The sequence below is a fragment of the Pollachius pollachius genome (genome assembly GCF_949987615.1).
Source record: "Pollachius pollachius genome assembly, chromosome: 13".
Lineage (NCBI taxonomy): Eukaryota > Metazoa > Chordata > Actinopteri > Gadiformes > Gadidae > Pollachius > Pollachius pollachius.
Genome location: NC_136946.1, coordinates 7,936,142 through 7,945,527, shown reverse-complemented (window position 1 = coordinate 7,945,527; position 9,386 = coordinate 7,936,142). Strand labels below are relative to the sequence as shown.

General features: G+C 41.9%; 1 protein-coding gene across 1 annotated transcript in view; it reads left to right on the top strand.

Annotated features, from left to right (window-relative positions):
* The first annotated feature begins 1,879 nt into the window (after positions 1-1,879).
* The window catches only part of ptk2aa (protein tyrosine kinase 2aa), a 58,648-nt gene continuing 51,141 nt past the window's right edge, over positions 1,880-9,386 (top strand). The window contains exon 1 of the mRNA XM_079749843.1: positions 1,880-2,017. The gene's annotated coding sequence lies outside the window, so the exon portion shown is untranslated. The remainder of the gene's footprint in view (positions 2,018-9,386) is intronic.

Here is a 9,386-nt window from a genome sequence, read left to right as displayed (position 1 = left end):
GCTTATCTCAGGTGCAGACACATCTGCAGACCCATTGACACAGATCAGCTCAAATGCATTTGATCTCAGTAAACCAAAATAAAATATCCCATGGGATGCTTTTCATATTGATTTGCCTGCTCTGCTACAATAATATGATATATTATTGGATATCAACAGTACAATAAACTAGACTACAGATCAACGCAGTCGACGTAAAAAATATCAATTCCTCTGAACCTCAGTACTGAAACAATCGCTTGCAATCTGTCTTGCACTTAGTTTTACATTTTGGGGAATCCCTGCTCCGTCACCAGCAGAGGGCGTCACGACAACAACATCCACGGTAACAACATCCCGTAAGTGTCCTTGAGTGATGGGAGGGAGGGAGGATAGATGGATGGAGGAAGAGGGAAGGAGAGACTGAGGGATGGAGTGAGGGAAGGAGGGAAGAAATGGATGATACAATTGATAGATAGAGTGAGTGAGTGAGTGTGAGAGAGAGAGAGAGAGAGAGAGAGAGAGAGAGAGAGAGAGAGAGAGAGAGAGAATGGATGGAGAGATGGATGGATGGATTCAGGGATGGATGGATTGAGGGAGGGATGGATGGAAAGATGGAAGGATTGAGGGATGAAGAGAAAGATGATTTGTCAATGTGACCAAAATGCCATTATAATAACTTTTCATAATTTATTTATTCGCATACATTTTTGACACACACTTGACTATTTTATATGTAGATGTGCACATATATTCATTTGCGTTGGAATGGTTTCTTCCTGCTTCTCCTCACTCGGGAAGTATATTATTCCTCCTCCATCACTAAAATGAAGATCAGTGCCAGCAAAGTGCCGCAGAGGTGGTAGTGAGCCGTGATCGTATAGTAAATAGTTCTCTGCTCCGTGGCCGTAGTAATCCCGGTCAGAATCCCGGTCACATGTATATCAATATGAATCAAGAGATAGGTCATCCTACAATTACAGTATGCCTAGCTTCCACGAAAAAGTCGCAAACACCTCTTTATCAGGTCATTGCTGGTAGAATTAAGCACTGTCGCTTGCACTTTACATGCGAGAATAAAGTGTTTATATTGCATGGTGGAAGGGTGACCCAAGAAAAGATGCAGTTCCGCTATTGTCCGCTAGATGTCGTCGTTGACTCGTGCTGCTTCCGGACGGTGCCGCAGATGTAAATTACATTTACATTTGCAGTAGAGGTTTAGCAGATGCCATGATCTATGTGAGTGTGGATGAGGTGTCATTCATACTGCCCCCCCCCCCACACACACACACACACACACGCACGCACGCACGCACGCACACACACACACACACACACACACACACACACACACACACACGCACACACACACACACACACACACACACACACACACATATATATATTAACTACGTAAAGCACTTTTGGTATCTATAAAACTGCTTTATGAATGCAATCTATTATTATTATTATTATTATTATTATTACATATTAAGTGTGCACGTTTGTGTGCACGTTTGTGTGCACGTTTGTGTACATTTGTTTAAATGAATACATCCATCGTGCAAACATATACCTTTTGATAAAGTTAGGTCCAAAGCGGTTAAACAGTGTTAAAGTATATAGACTAGACTAGACTAGAATTTTGTTTTAAATTAGCCAATGTGGAGGTGTTTTTGTGTGTGTGTGTGTTTGTGTGTGTGTGTGTGTGTGTGTGTGTCCATGAGAGCGTGCGTGTGTTGTGTGTGTGTGTGTGTGTGTGTGTGTGTGTGTGTGTGTGTGTGTGTGTGTGTGTGTGTGTGTGTGTGTGTGTGTGTGTGTGCGCGCGTTCAATCCTAGCAGCAGCCATGTTGGAATCGTGGATGTGGGAAGCAGGAATAAGCCACTGGCGAGAGAAACAGCAAGAGTGTGTGAGAGGAGGTTCACACTCTTACCCCTTTTCTACAACTGAAATAACGGAGTATTCGCCCACTCTTTATTGGATACTTCGCCGGTAAAGTGGTGAAAAACTAGCGGCACGTCCCCGGGAGTCTCCAATGTAAGTGATATTTCTACATTTAATGTGTTTTTTCAGAGGTTAAAGTGAACCAACAAAGCAGTGGGATGCAATGCCCCTCACGTTAGCCTGGTCGCTTCCTCTCCACATACTGCCTGCTTGCCTTGTTTCACTCATCTTCTCTGGAAACTATAACGCACTACGGTTAACCAGCACGTCTTACTTCACTTGGAGACATTAAAAAAGTAAAACATGACATGACACGACCAGACAGAGTCTCTCATTCATCGCCACAAGACTCGCATGTCTAGAATATAGTTATGAATTCATCTAGTGAACGTGGGTGAATGTTGAATACTGTGATTATACAATCGTATTAGTCTACATTCCTGCCCTCAGGTTTTTTCTTATAAATCGAATTAGGCCTACTTACTGTGTTTTCCTGTTTTTGTTTTGACTATAACTTTTCAGCTGGTTTATGTCGGGTCCTGTGGTTATGGTTTCGATTTTCTCAGCTTTTGCTCTGAACGACCGATTCTGACAACCCCCATAGCTTCAGGGAAGGGATTCACTCCCATTGAAGTTCAATGGAAAGGTGGGGTTCAACTGTGGATTTATTAGGGATACAGAATTACCCAAAACTCTCTGATCTTTCAACCAGCATTCCTGGTTTGATTTTAACCGCAGTTCTCCTATGCTTACCCAAATCTGTTTAACGTTAGACCCTAAGTTCAAATAAAGTGTAACGTTACTGCGCAGGAGACCTACACACATTAATAGCCCTCACTCACTGATTCATAAACTAACTTAACTCTCACCGTTTAAATTGGTTCTGCTTGTTGAAGATCAAGATGGAGATGTTATTAACCCTATTTATAAAAATGATCATATACTGCATCTTAACCTGCCAAGCCATTGACAGCAGTGACCTAATTTTTCATTATTATATTTCATTATTTTTTTTCTGAAATAATGAAATATACCTTGCACTCTTTCAATATATTTTTGAAGCTTTTATCCTCGTTAAATATGACATTTGGGACGCCAACGAAGCTAATGTGTTTGAGTATTATTAGATCATACATGGGCAGAAACGAATAACTAAGCCATAAGCTCAATACAACGTTTCAAGCCTGAAGAACAAATACATTCATCAAATAACTTTACACTCTAAAAGGGTTTAAGTCATGACACAAATGGCAAAATCAGGGTTTATAGTTTGCATTTTGAAGTCAAATTTGAAAATGTGACAGCCTGTGTCTCTTTAAATTAATTATTTGACAGTTGATACTGTCGCTGGCACTGCTTCAGCCGTACAGGAATGTAAACGGAGATGCATGGGACCCGCTCACCTACCTCAGCTATATAATTTCACGCAGTGCTGTATCATGTACGGAAGCTCAATACATTTTGCTGTAGTCTCTCCCTCTCTTTTCCTCTTCCTCTGGCCTACAGGCGTGGTCGTTTTAAGTGTGTGTGTGTGTGTGTGTGTGTGTGTGTGTGTGTGTGTGTGTGTGTGTGTGTGTGTGTGTGTGTGTGTGTGTGTGTGTGTGTGTGTGTGTGTGTGTGTGTGCGCGCGCGCACGAGCACTGCAGTTCAGACTGTTTTTATTTATAGCAACACTTCAGTACACTCAGAGATCTAACAGGGGTAGCGTCTGACTAATACCCCACCTCAACCACCACCGCTCCCTGTCCCACCACCACCTCCTGTTCTTGTATTCAGCCGTGTGTCTCGTCTAGCTCAAGTCTGCCGAGGGCAGCTTTGATGTAATGTCCTCTCCAAAAGTATGAGCACTCCCTGTGACTTCTAACCAACATCTTTATTCTCATCTCTTTGTCCCTCGCTCTTTCATTCTGCCTTCTTTTTAATGCTGTGTTCCCCTGAAGTGAAGCAATAGGTGGAGTATTTTCAACCAAAAATAACTTTATATTGATTTATTTCTCATACTTTTTTATTATATTGCCATCTTTGTAATGGTGTGTCCCAGTTTAGTGGAGCGTTGCGTAGATTAGAGGAACTTTAATCAAAGCATACTGTATTATTATCTTTGTTTCCTAGATGCCAATGGCCCATAAGTGTTTTGATACTTATTTTTACGAGTGGTGGGGGAATCTCAATTCTTATCTTCTATGATTCTGAATCGATTTGCAAATGTTTCACCCCTGTGTACTACAATAAGAATCGGTTCTGAGAAAGTGAATCGTTCTGAATCTAATCAATCTTGAGAATAGAGAAGGAGACCCACCCCTATTTGGTATGCTGCGTTCTAGTTAAGTGGATCAATGGAGTGGGTGAAGTACAGTACTAGAGAACAGAATAGCAGAGAGTCACTTGGTGCAGGGGAAACCCAGCCAAACGAGGGAAACATACCTAGTCATGCTCTGTCAGTTAAACCCAGACGAGGGAAACAGACTAGAGCTAGTAATGCTCAGTCAGTTAAACCCAGCCATACTAGGGAAACTGACCTAGTCATTTTCTGTCAGTTAAACCTAGCCAGACTATGGAAACATAACTATCATCATTCTCTGTAAGTTAAAGCAGCAGATTGCAGCCTGACTCGTACAGCCGCCCCAACTACTGATGATAGCAATCAGACACACACACACTCACACACATTGGAACAGACAGATACTAGGACTTTTATTTTGGTCGGTTAAGGGTAACTCATACTTTCATACTATACCAAAATAAGTTTGTTTGTTGTTGCCAGCAAAAAAATCTGCTTCTTCTTCCCCGAGACAATGTTTTTGTTTTTAATCTTCTTCTTCCTCCGGGTTAACCTAATGGACATTCCAAACCACAGAAGTCTCAGAACTCCCATCCATGCCTCCATGTCTGTGGATGACTTAACAACATAGGGAATCCATTTGGCGGTATAAATGGTGATTTAATGTTGGCAAACGTTACTATTCAACCAAAGCCAAATTATGGTTATATATGTTATTATTGTAATAATATGAATCCTTACATTTAATTACTATTATTCAGATGATACGACTGCTTTCTGAATGCATGTATGTGTATGTGAGGTTTTCAAATTACTTAAATTGGATGCTTTTCATTTTTATTTACCCATCCTTCCAATCTCACAGTTGACTCTCTGTATGTGTTTTCCGCTGTGTATGTGTGTGTGTGTACTTCCTGATTGCAAGCGATCCAGAAGCAGCTGAAGGAATGGTCCTTCCTGTCCACACACACACACACAAACAGAGCACTAACTGTACATCCTACAACACGCTGGGTCCCCCAGGAGATGAAGGGAAAACGCCTTCTTCCTTTCAGCACTTCTGTGTGTGTGAGAGAGAGCAGGGAAAACTGTGTTTACCCAAAATGGTTTGTGTGCTTTGGTCAGTTGGAAATGTCTTACACCTGGTTGAGCTCTGAGGTTGGGAGTTCCTGTGTGTGTCTGTCTGTGTGTCTGTGTGCGTACATGCGTGGGTGTGAACTTTTGTCTTGGGCCTTTTTTAACAGAGAACAATACCACCGGATAGTGGATCATTGAACACCTGTCATTGGTCAGGGGTGATTTGAAGAAAAAACACTACAATGAGATTATTCTCAAACTTGAACTCTCTTTGAGGGGGGCCAGGATTGTGTCGAGGTAGTGGGTGAAGCAGGAAGTAACAAGGTAGATTCCCTCAATTTCCACCACCTTCCGACTTGCCACATCATTGATTAAGATGTATAACACTCTTCGTGCCCCTCAATGACCCGCAACTAGATTCACTATTATAAAAGTGTCTGCCAAGTGGCATACTCTCAGGGCCAGAGCTACTTTCAAAATAAAAGCTGCCTTTCATGCAAAGGATGGCTGCTGCTGAATAAAATGACCTTGGTTGTTGCACCGTGGTTCTCCTTCTGTGTGTTGAGGCAGTGTCTGTACTTTTCCATTGGAATGGTGCGTCACACAGGGGCATACAGGCTTGATTGCTTGCACATGGCTATAAGGATACAGGATAGAACCAATGATACACAAAGCTGCCTTTTCTTGATCAACCTCTTTGGCTGGTAGCTTCTAGAAGAAGTGTATTATGTCTGTTATGTTTATAGATAAAGGCAAACATAAGATACAGCCCATGCTGGGCATCGCATAGATCTATCCATATTCAGATCTCCTTCTAGTGGTCAGTAGATAATGTGATTTTTATATAAATAATGCCCGGCTAAGTCACTATCTATGACAGAATGAGGTGATATAATGGACATGTTGGGAACTTGGTAACATTGCCGCCATGCATTTAGCTTCCAAGCGGTGCAGTAAGTGACGTGTTTTCCTTCAACCAGCAGTGGTTGTTCCACCAGAGGAGGTCTGACGGAGCTACTGCAACAGACTCGCTCATGACTAACTTGTGTGTGGAGCAGCATACAGTTATTTTTCCGCCATAGACTGCCACTTAAGTTTATAGCTGATAGCTAATAGTGAATCAAGGATGAATTGCAGTTGAAGCGAGCCAAGGTTCTGACGTTATAATTCAGGCTGTTAAATGACACCCATTATTTAATTGAATGAATTTCATGATTCAACCTGATTGGGTTGTATATTTAGATGTGTCTCCTGCTGTCTGCAGCAGAATTAACTCCTGGTATTTTCCTCTAGGGACAATCAGGTAAATATGGGTGTCAAATGTGTTTTCAATATCATTGCTATGCATCCAAGCAGCATGGATTGATGTTCAGTGTTTATGGCATTTTTCTGGCTGAGGGATTTTAATCCCTTGTAAAGTGTGTAGAGCGTTGTTGTAAAGTGAAACACGATTTCTGTACCGCCATTGGTGCCCACTCGTGCGTAGCAACTGCAATCTGCTACAATAGCAGGAAATGACATCATAGTTAATGACTTCTCTCTCCTTTAGGGCCTGTACCTCTGCTAGCGCACACACACACACACACACACACACTAGGCCTGCACGATTCAGGGAAAATTTTGAATCACAAATTTTTAGCTTACAATTAATATCACGATTCTCTGCCACGATTTTTTTTCTCACGAAATGTAATTTTTATTGCACACATGAACCATGTCAAAAAAAGAAAATGGCAGTACCAAACAGTTTTTTGACACCTCTAGCGCGTTGCGTTTCATATGGCCCTTTATAACTGATTGAAGTGCAGTATCAAAAACTGATTTATTTATTTTGTAGATATAGCAGCACATTGTGCTGGCCTTTTATAACTACTGAGCCAACTCCACACACCTGTAAATGAAGGCAAAAAAAAAAGAAAAAAGAAATGAAATTAAAATTATACATAAAAAGAAAAAATCAAAAAACACTTAAATCCACACGGGCGAATCGAGATCGCGATTTTATAATGATTTATCGTGCAAGCCTAACACACACACAAACACACACACAAAAACACACAAAAGGTAGGTCAAATATGAAACGTATAGAAGCACCCATGCACGGTGCGAAGACATTGATGCATGCTGTGTGACAATACACACGTCCATGCTCATTACTCAATTGGGCTCGGTCCCTAGTGCACGGTGTTCTTTGGTGATGAATGGATGTTGAAATCACACTGTGTATCTCTTGTGTGTGTATGCGTGTGTGTGTGTGTGTGTGTGTGTGAGAGCGACTCAACTAGAGACGGAGTGCCAGTGGAAAAGGGCAACAGTATTTATTGACAAATGTTGTTACACCATCGATCACAATAGAGCTAAGATACTGTAAATATCTTGTGGTTGTTGGATGCGGAAATCACACTACCCTTATGTGTGTGTGTGTGTGTGTACGCACACTTACACTTACACTTGTGTGGGAGAGAGACCCTGAGCTATTGAGGGATAGAGAGACAGAGTGCCGGCAATAAAACGGCGATGGCAAATGTAGTTGTTCCATGGATGAGCCAATAAGACGGTGTAAATACCATGACCTCTCCCTCTCGCCCCGGACAATGTAGCGATCGAGAAGACCTCGCGGTAATTGCGCTGCAGTGAGTCAGAGACAGAGAGAGTAAGTGGAAGAGAGAGGCGAAGAATGGGAAGGAGAGAGAGAGAGAATGAGTCAATTGTTGAGCTGACAGACATACCACACAGAGAGAGACTGAGAGATACAGGAGGAGAGAGGGGGAGATCCATGGAAAGGAGAGAAAACAAGAAGGGGGGGAAAGAGAAATGCAAAGGGATAGAACGACACTGAAGAAACAGGGTCAGAACTAAGTGGACTGAGTACAGAAACAGACTGATCATGGAAAAGTAGAGGAAAATATCATGACATACAGAAACAACTGAAAGGATTAAGCAACACAGTATTTGATGAGAAGCAGGCTGAGCCTATAGAATCTGAGCGATGGCGGTCAGAGAGAACATCGCACTGCCCCACATGTAGAGCGTAGAAGTATGCACATCCGTTACCAGGCACCTGGTGGATGCCAGCGTGTCCCTGAAGTGTCCCTGACGTCACTGCATCTTCTTCACCTCTGGGAGTCAGAGCCGAAGCAGAAAATAAAGAGCGGAGAATAACAACGAGCTCTATTTATAAAAATGCACCTTGTTTGAGTTACCGCAAGATCAATTAAAACGAGGGAATGCTTCTATTCGAGGATTATCAAAGCCTTGAATGCAATCAGCGCTGTTGTGCATTCCGCATTTTTTAAACACAAATATACTACTTTGACTAGAAAAACACTGTTCGGTTCTATAGGGACTTCAGTATTTCCCCAAAGTGCAAAAAAGCTTCACATTTGCGAGATGATGTTTATGATGATAACAACAAAAACAGGAATAATGGAACATGCCTGTCAACCTATGACTTATGACCTCCTCTGTGTTATAATGAGTTTCCCTGGACAGGTCACATGGTCGATTGAGACCCCAGGCGTGTAGGCTCCTGTTCGGGGGCTTTGTGGAGGGATGGTGCTTTTAGCTGCTGGCTGCTCAATGCTAGTTGCTCACTGCTAACTGCCAACTGCTAAATGCTAACTTTTTATGCTTGCTTCCAATTATAAGTTGCTCACTGCAAGCGGGAGTTAGGAACTGCACAATATAATTTTTGATTGCCAATACGATACAGTTAAAAATCTTTTTTTTTTTAACATATTGGTTTATTGTTGGGGTTCTGGTTCTACAAGTCTTACAATGAACACGGCCGAACAGAAGAGAACATAATTGATGCAAGTTAACTACTGTCAAATTTACTATTGCTCAGTCTAGACAGACCCATTCATCTCCTTCAACTAAGATACTGTTGATGTTTCTGGAAGATTTATTTTATTTTGTTGGGTTTTCTTTGAACTTGACGATATAAGTGTTACTCACATGTATCTGTATTTTATCACCTCCCGATCCTTGGTCTTTAATAAATCAGAAAGGGCCTGCTTAGTTCTCAGCAGGGGCTGAAGCAACATCTGGACGAGTATGTAGCACGTCTCCAGTGCCTAAACAGAGACAGGCTGCCTGTGCGTG